This window comes from Peromyscus leucopus, chromosome 7 (assembly GCF_004664715.2).
Source record: "Peromyscus leucopus breed LL Stock chromosome 7, UCI_PerLeu_2.1, whole genome shotgun sequence".
NCBI classification, from domain to species: Eukaryota; Metazoa; Chordata; class Mammalia; order Rodentia; family Cricetidae; genus Peromyscus; species Peromyscus leucopus.
In genome coordinates this window covers 51,845,023-51,854,426 of record NC_051069.1, presented here as the reverse complement: position 1 = coordinate 51,854,426, position 9,404 = coordinate 51,845,023, and the positions used below count along the sequence as shown (strand labels likewise).

The following is a 9,404-nucleotide window of genomic DNA, read 5'->3' as shown; positions in this document are numbered from 1 at the left end:
ATATATGTATATGTTTTAGGAAGACTCTACTGTGTTACAGTTCCTTATGAACCCTCTAATGGTCCTTGGTTTTAATTGTTCCTCTCTGTTTTTCCAAACTCACCCTTCCCCCTCCCTCCCAGATCGAATCTCCTTTCCATGTCCATTTATAACATTGTATTGTGTTTCTCCTTATGAGGGATATCCATCCCACAATATCTTACTCTATATTGAATCTCTTTGGTTATATGAATGTATTCTAACATCCACATAATTGAATATGTACTGTATTTGTCTCTTTGGTTCTGGGTTTCCTGCACCAAGTTTTGCATAGCCCTTTGATCCTTGGGGGACTCTCTGATCCTTGACTCTCAAACAAGATTCACATAGGGTGATAAAAGAAACAAAAGGAAAGAGAAACAAAAGGTGTGTGCTTCAACAAAGGAAGGACTAGGGCTAGGGTCTGCTCTCTGGAGCCAAGCCAGGAGCTCAGCAGGAATGCCACCACAATGATTCTTTTGCCATACACAAGCATTTCTGTTTCAAGAGGTCCATTTATTAATTATTCTTATTTCTTATGCTATTGCTGTTCTGCTCAGAAAGTTTTCCAGTTACAGTGAGTTCAAGAATATTCTCCACAGTCTCTCTTATCAGATTTGGTATATCTGGCCTTATGTTGAGGTCTTTTTTCATTTGGAGTTGAATTTCATGGAGAGTTATAAGTATGGATAAATTTGGATTCTTCCATATGCAGCCACCCAGTTTGAACAGAACCATTTGTTTAAGATGCTGTCTTTTTTCCAGTATGTGTTTTTTTTCTGCTTTGTAAAAAAAAATAAGTTTTCCATAATCACATGGACTTAGGTATCATCTTCAAGTGTATTTCATTCATCAGTGTGTCTATTTTTGTGCCAGTTTCATACTGTTTGTGTTAATATAGCTCAATAGTACAATTTGAGATCAGTGAGCATGATACCACCAGAAGTTCGTTCATTGCTCAGGATTATTTTAGCTATACTGGACTTTTTGTTTTTATATGAATCTGAAAATTGTCCTTTTAAGTTTTGTGAAGAATTTTGATGATAATTGCACTAAATCTTTAGTTTTCTTTTGATAGGCTGGTCATTTTTACACAACTCTATTAGTAACTTTCCTTGTAACAACATAAGGAACAAGAAGTAACTCAGAGTTGAAGAGCTATTTGGCTTACAATTTGAGAGGATACAGTATATTTGGTTGGGAAATCCGGGCAGCAGGGTGATCTAATTTGCATCTGCACTAAAGAAGTAGTGAACAACTGGGAGATGGTGACGCACATCTTCAATCCCAGCACTCGGAAGGCAGAGGCAGGTGGATCTCTATGAGTTCAAGGTCAGCTTGGTCTACAGAGCGAATTCCAGAACAGCCAGGGCTACACAGAGAAACCCTGTTTTTGAAAGAAACAAAAAGACAGAGAACAAACAGAATTGGAATTAGACTATCAAACCTCAAGCCCCACCCACTCTAGTGACTCTCAAAGTTTCACTTCCCAAAGATTACACAGCCTTCCTGTATTGTTCAATCATGTGAGCTTGTGGCTGTCATTTCTCATTCAAACAGTGACAGGGTTCTAAGCAAAGGCCAGGAAATAACTACTGCAGGCTTCAGATGCTACCTGGTGACATTTTCAGCTTCCGGTGTTTTAGATGCTAATGGTGAATATACATATTCATGGTAAAATGAGTGATTTTTTGTGTATTATTGAATGCAGGTAGACAGGTAAAATTACGAAAAAATGCTGACTGTCATAAATGAAGGTTACCTACTGACAAAAAGAGAGAAATAATTCAAATGTATACCTACTTTGCAGATTTTTCAGTCTTGAATGACTTCATGATTTTCAGGTTGGTGTCATGGCCCATGCCAGGAGGATATGTTGAAAATGAAGAGATACTAGGGTCATAAGAGTTTCAAAATTTATGCAGAGTTAGAATATTGATCAAAAACTAAAATGCTTTGGGCAACTTTTAATATCCTTATTTTATATCATTGCCCACCCCTGTGTTTGGTTGAACAACCTTTTATAAAATTCTTCAGTGTGTATTATTAATGGGTGAATATTTTCAACCAATCCAAAAAACTAAGAATGCTATTAGATAGCAGCCCAGACATATAGCAGTTTTCTCCACTTTTCTGCAGATATTAATCTATGCAACTTCTTGATGTTCCACTTTCTTCATTCTGCAACTAATGAAATCTCATGTGTGCAGTCCTGTGGTGAAACACATCTTTTGTGACATCCTCAGTTGGTGTTTCTAGGTCATGGTCACTGGTATTTGGTTCAGAACAAATTTATCTGAGGCAAGAGCTATTTTGTGTTAACACTGATTTTGAAATAGACAAGTGAATAGAGTTGCTATTATTTTATGTTGGGCATCTATTTTCAGTATTTTAACATGTTTATAAAATATCTTCTAACTAAAATAATCTGGCTTTGGGGATAGAGGTACGGGTTTTGAGTGAAAATTTGAACTTAGTGATTGCGTATAGAATATTTAAAGTGGAAAGAGTCAGTGTTGACAGATTGATGATTGTAAAAAGAAGAACAAGCTGAGTGCAGGCGCATATGATGCTGTGGGACAATTAGAACTTGGGAAAATATGCCTGATATACACACTAGACTTAAGCGTCCTTTTCACGGCTGCCAAACTTAAGAACTACATTTCCCATAAACCATTTCGATTGTGATTCTTCTTAGAAGCCATTGATTGGTTTCCCCGAGATTTCTCAGTTCCTCAAGACTGCAGGGTACATCGAAGCTGTCAAACTTCATTTCCCAAAATGCACACCGTGAATGTTCCCCGTTATAAACAGCCAATGAACTTCCGCAAGATTTCGGAAGAGGAAGTGAAATTGAAGCCATTAGCCTAAGAAAGGAATTGTCGTGAGACACATGTGTGAAATAATGTTTAGGGGTTTCTCCCCTATGTCTATCCGGACCCATTTGTTCGCCCAAGTGTTGGGGACTTTTTACATGAACTTTTACTAAGAACTTCGGTCTTAGCTGCTGAGACTTCCGCTTCCTGGATTCCACCCTCAGTCCGGTAAGCAGCGGTTTCATCCCTTAACCCTTTAGCTCCAGGAAGCAGAGGGAGGTAGTTGGCAGGGATGAGGACACCAGAAACCGCAGGAGGCGCGCCTTTCAGTCCCCATAGCTGGACCAAGGAGAACTGGGGTTAGAACACTTCATAGGTGACAAAGGGAGGTTCTGCCGACCTGGTTTTAAAATTCGTACAGCAGGGTGTTCATGGGTGACCGGATGACAGGAATTGTTCTTTCTAAAACCGTCGTTGATATGAGCACACTGTTTTTGTTACTGTTAAACTTGCATAATACCTTTTCTATTTTAAGTTAAATCTTCAGTTACTTTATGCGTTTGTTAGCTGACAGTCCTCATGCAAATAAATCATTTGTAAAAATAGTTGTGATTTAGTTTTACATACTGCCAATTTAACTCGAAAGTTAGTTCATTTAATACTGTATTCGCTAATGTTTTGTCTTGAATTTTTCCCGTTATGTCTGCCCTTTATCCTTTTACAATAGACATGCAAGAAAGGTCATAACTTTCATACTCAAAATTATAATTAAAGATACAGCAACAGGTATAGTCTCTGCAGATGCCAAATTTTTGTTTGCAGTCTAGCAGATGACAACAGTATCTGTAAATAATCAGCATGATTATAGAGATCAGTGATAATGGTTACACAATGATGGACGTACTAGGTGCCAGTGAATTGTACACTTCAATTGAAATAAAATGGTTATTTTTATATTATGAAAAATTTTAAAAAGTAACCTTTGAACAAATTTACAAGCTAGACTATGATGGAGATCATTAAACCTTAAAAGCTTGTATGCTCTTCTTATAGTGCATATTTCTCTCTCTCCTATAACTAACTATGTGGATTTTACTGTTCCCCAAATATGCACTATTATGTATTTTCATAAAAGTCGTGTTGTTCGTAACGATGCAAGTATGCCATTCTTGTGATGTAGAGATTTCTAAGTGTCTTGTACTCAACAGGTAGTCATCATTTTTCAGCGATGTCATACCTTGTATTTTCAAAGGAGATTATAAAATCCAGATATGGGATTTCTGTTCCCAAAGTTTGTTGAATCTGTTCGTAAGTCTTTAGAATGTTGGCATTTTTGTGCCATTGAGTTTTATAGTTAATCTGTTACTATTTATAACTTAAGAACTTTGACTTTGGGTGTCCAATTACATTTTCTTCAAATTGTACTCAGTGAATTTGAGATCAACATTCTTGATAAAAAATTTCTACTAATTTAGTATAATATTTTGGATGTTATTCAAAAGTAGTTTTATCACCTGAATAAAATAAGTAAATATGTATGCTTCCCTTGAATTATACACACTTGCTGTATTCTGGTTTGGCTGGAGACTTGGAATACGTTAATGAATTTGTCTAGCAAAATCATAGATGGTCCTGTTTCCCTTCTGACTATAAGTGAAATGAGCTTCCCATGTGCTTGAATTTTTTTCTTTCTATGTTTATTTAGGTCAAGGAACTTGTCTTTTTGTGGAGGTGTTCATTGAATTTTATTTATCTATTTATTTATTTTGTCCATTTGTTTGCTTTTTCTTCTCTTTTTCTGGTTTATTGCTGTGGTCTTTTACCAAGTGTTTTCTTTTTTTCTGTTCTTTTTCCCACTGTCTTTCTGGTGTTGATAAATTCAAGTACCTTGTCTCAGTCAATATAATGATGATATAGTGAATGAATTTATGTTTGTTCATTTTGTTTTGTTGTTGTTGTCGTTCAAAGAATAGTGGAATTAAGACAAATGACTTCAGTGGTACACTGAATTCGTATAAGTAACTAACTTATTTAGAAAGGACACATTCTCTTGATATTTGGAACTTCAGTTTGCTATTTTTTTGTGTGTATAATTTATGATAAGTTTTCCTTTTCTATTTCAGGCTTATGCCAGCTATCCTCCTAAAATGAGGCAGAGGCTCTTCCTGCTCTAAATCTGGAATATTTGGGGTAAGAATATCACCATTTATTGGACATGTTGATGCACCACTATGATTTCAGCACTTAAGAAGCAGAGGTATGAGGATCAGGAGATCAGGGCCAAGGTAGACTGCGTGCATCTCTGTAGTCCAACCTGGGCTGCATGAGACCCTGTCTGGTGGCTCAAAGAGTGGAATCACTTGCAGAGCAGGTCTGACTGACAACCTGAGTACACATGCCAAATCCCAGCACCCCTTAAAGGAAAATGGAAGGCTATGACAGTAAAATGGGCTAGAAGTATGTGGGTGTGGGAGGGGGGTGTAAGTGTCCTAACAAACACAGCACTGCAGAACTAACAGAGAGACTGTGACTCAGCAAGGTGGAAGGAGAGGACTGATTCCCAGTGGTTGTCCTCTGGCCTTCATGTGTGTGCCTAGACATACTTACACGCACTTTTTTGTCTTAAAGGTACGATCTTCTTTTGTAGCCTCCCAATCTTCCTGCTTCAGAGGCCTGAGTTCTGTAAGGCGTTTTGCCATCACACCCAGCTCGGGAAAACTTTATTTAAAGCTATACTTGAGTTTCTGAAAGACTATGTTGCATCCATGTTTTCTATTTTGTTACAATAATTTCTTTAGCAAGTTTTTATTTCCACATAATGTTTAAGTTATATAATCAAAGTTTGTTCAGAATCACTTATATTTTATTGTGTTCTACATATTCCTAATATTTATAATTAATCTTTTTTTTTTATTATTTAAACAGGCTCTCACAATGTAGTCCAGACTGGCTTCTCAAACTTATAATCTTCATGTTTCAACTTCCCTCTGTGCTGGGATTATACAGGTGTGTACCACTCCTGTTTAGATACTTATTTATTTTATTTAAAAAAAACATTAGAACTTTACTTGACTTAGACAATCCAATTTATTAAATGTAATTTCTGTTTCATACGTTTCTGGCTTTTTATCTAATTTTTTGTGGCAGGGATAGGGTCTTTGAAGCCCAAGCTGGCCTTGAACTTGTCAGATAGCTGAAGATAACTTTGAACTCTTCTGATCCTTCTACCCCCAACTCTCGGTTGCTGAGATTATAGACCTGCTCTGGCTTCTTCGTTACTTTCTTCATTTAATTTTTGTAACAATATTTCTTTTCCTGACTTAGGCTAGATTACTGTGACATCTTCCAAAGTGGAAATACTGTTTTGGGGTTTTGTGTTTCATACATTTTTTTGTTGTTTTTAGACAATGTCTTATTATGCAACCCTGGAAGGCCTACAACTCTGTATAGATCAGGTTGGCCTCAAACTCAAAGATATCCAACTATCTTTCCCTTTCCCATGCTGCAATTAAAGATATCCATCACCATGCTTGGTATAGTTTGTTTCATATATATAAAATTTCTAAATATGATTATCATATATTATGAATCCTTTGATATATGGATTAATGTAGCAGTTTCTTTTGAATTTCATTTCTTGACATTTTGTTGGAAACATATCTCACACTATTTGTGCAAAAAACTATTGCTGACAATATATTGTCAAAACTAGACCAGCAGGACGCAAATAAGAAGTGACTGCTGAACATTGCCAAGACAAGGTAAGACAGTCCTTGAGAATTCCCTGCTTTTCAGAAAAGTCTCTGTCAGTTATTCTAGGCCTGTAAGCCAAAGGTGGATGCCCCAACGTTACAGAGGAAGCATAGGGTGACTGTCTAGGCAGCAGATGTCCCTGCCGTTAGGTAATATTATATCCTTCTGGTGCCTTTGATGGAGTTGAAGACTGTATTGTTATAGTTTTCATTAGTTAGGTAAATTAAATGTAAAAATGTAAACTCACCAAGATAAGATAGATAATAGAGTATTTTCTTTAATTTTGCCATATACAAATGGAGTGGATATTATAACTAATTCTCACTTGATAACTATTTTGTTATATATAGTTTTACTATGTTTAGATTAAAACTTTCCATTTTAATTAGACAAAGAGGGGGAAATGCTGTGGAATAATCCTGTGCACTGAAAATATGTTGTTGTCATTGTTAATAAAAAAAACTGATTGGCCAATAGCCAGGCAGGAAGTATAGGCAGGACAACCAAAGTAAGGATGGTGGGATAAAGAAGGGTAGAGTCTAGAGTTATCAACCAGACACGGAGGGAGCAGATGAATGTGCTGTACTAATAAAAGTACCTCCATGTGGCAAGAACGTAAATAAGGAATATGGGCTAACTTAAAATATAAGAGCTTGTTAGTAATAAGTCTGAGCTATTGGCCTAGCATTTGTAATTAATATTAAGTCTCTGTGTTGGTTATTTGGGAACTGGTGGGTAAGAAAGAACATCTGCCAACACTCTTCCCTTTTAGCCCCTGGGACATGGTCTAGATCACAGTGGATATATTGATATATTATTGATATATTGAGAATACAACTTGTATTGTTTTTTCCTAGTCTAGGTCATCATGGAGAGAAAATGAATTTGAGTAGTAGTGGAATTGAAGAAACAATAACATGTGGTGTTCTTCATTGCTTTGTATATGTTTGCATGCATGAATAACACTGATTGAAATAGACCCAACAAGGGCAAAGCTCAGTAAAAGTGCTATTCTGTATGTAATAGTTGCAACTAAATACGAATGCCCTGACACTGTTTTGTAAAGTCATATGTGGAAATAAAATTGAACATTGGAAGAATTGCAGCCACAAAAAAAGGAGTTTATAATGTATAGTTTGGAATCCCAAAATCAATTTTGGATCATAAATTTGGCAAATGAGGTATAGCTGCTGTCATTGTGAGAAGGAAGGCATGGACAAGAGTAAGTTCTACTAAGTACTGGGTGAAGTCCTTCCTCGCAGCCAATACCTGATACTCAAAGTATTTGTTTGGGTTCAGTACTCTAGTGAAAGGTAAAAAGTAGTTCAATGTAGCACCTTGCTTATCCTGTGCATTCCAGCTGGGATAGTGGCAGCACTCCTAGTTAGCCCCATTTCCTCCTAGTTAGCCCCATTTTCTCCTAGTTAGCCCCATTTTCTCCCAGTTTGTAATGAAGAGAAAAAATGTATCTGAATAGTAGAATTGAATAAACAATAACCAGGGGGATAATATTCACTGTGTTACAAAAGCAGGTACCATAAAATCTAAAGTTTGGTGTCTCTGAAAACTCTGCATCCCACTTCATCCATGATGCTGTCATTCTGACTACCACTGTTTTGTTCTATGTATCTTGCAGAAAACTTCTGGGTTAATAGTCACTGTACCTATATCTCGATATGCCCTTCACCCAGCCAATCTTCTGCTGCAACTGTATTCGAGGTCTCTTGTTGGTGACCTTCATTCTGCACCAATAGTCTCTCTGTTGGCCTCTTGAGTTTGCATTACTGTAGAACATTGAACATATTCCACGGGTCTTGCTTGGATGTTGGGGCATTGTCTCAGTTTGAGCCACCTGGCCAATTTGCTCCATGAAGTAGATGATGAGGCTCAAGGTGCTATGCTAAACTGTAAGTCTGCCTTAGCACCATGGTTAATGTTCATATCACAGGACCTTTGAAACTATTCCCAATCCTTCAGATTCTTTATACACCTTTTGTTGTTGTTGTTTTTTGTTTTTTGTTGTTTTTGTTTTTGTTTTTTGTAATCCTTGCAAGCCACTTGCCTCATAGAAGCTATCTTGCTATGCAAGTAAATGAGGATCAGTTTCTACCCATTTTTTATTGACTCTTTACTTTTCTGTTAGGAGTTTTCACTCCAGCTCCAGAACAGTGAACAAGGAAGAGAAGTAAAAACTTAACTTGGAGCGTATTGCCTGTTTGGAAATATAGAGAAAGAACTAACCAAGTAAACTGTGTAGTATGTTAGAGGCATGGCATCCTAGTCTTGTTTCTCTTGCTGTGACAAGGACTCTAACAAAAAACAGCATAAAGGAGGAGAGGCTTTGTTTGGTTTACGCTTCCAAGTTAGTCTTTGCAGGGAAGTTGCAGAGGTGGCGGTGCAAGGCAAGCTGGCCATATTATATCCACAGCCAAGGCAGAGCGAAAGAATGCATCCATGCTGCTGCCTACCTGCTTCCTAGTACTCAGCTAGCTTCTTAGACCCTTACACAGCCCATGAAATAGTGCTGCCGAAGTGGGCTGTGTCAACTAACAGTCAAGCTACTTTCCCTCCTGCATGACCACAGGCCAGCCTGGTCCAGAGAATTCTTCACTCGAGGCTCTCTCGCAGGTGATTATTAGCTGTGGAAAGATGACATTTTAAACCAGCCATTGTAGGAAGCAATGCCTCCTGGCCATTTTCTATGGATCTTTGGAGACAGCAGGAGCAATAGCCTAACTCTGATCAGTTTTCTGTAAGCATTTGTAGGCAAAAGCGTAGAAGAAAGCACAGTTCCCCAAGTGCTACCTTCTGCCTGTG

General features: G+C 37.4%; 1 protein-coding gene across 1 annotated transcript in view; it reads left to right on the top strand.

The window, feature by feature from the left end:
• Nucleotides 1–2,820: 2,820 nt before the first annotated feature.
• LOC114687679 (zinc finger protein 317-like) overlaps nt 2,821–9,404 on the top strand; it is a 30,372-nt gene continuing 23,788 nt past the window's right edge. Inside the window, 3 exon segments of the mRNA XM_037207736.1 lie at nt 2,821–3,062; nt 4,958–5,024; nt 5,760–5,840. The gene's annotated coding sequence lies outside the window, so the exon portion shown is untranslated.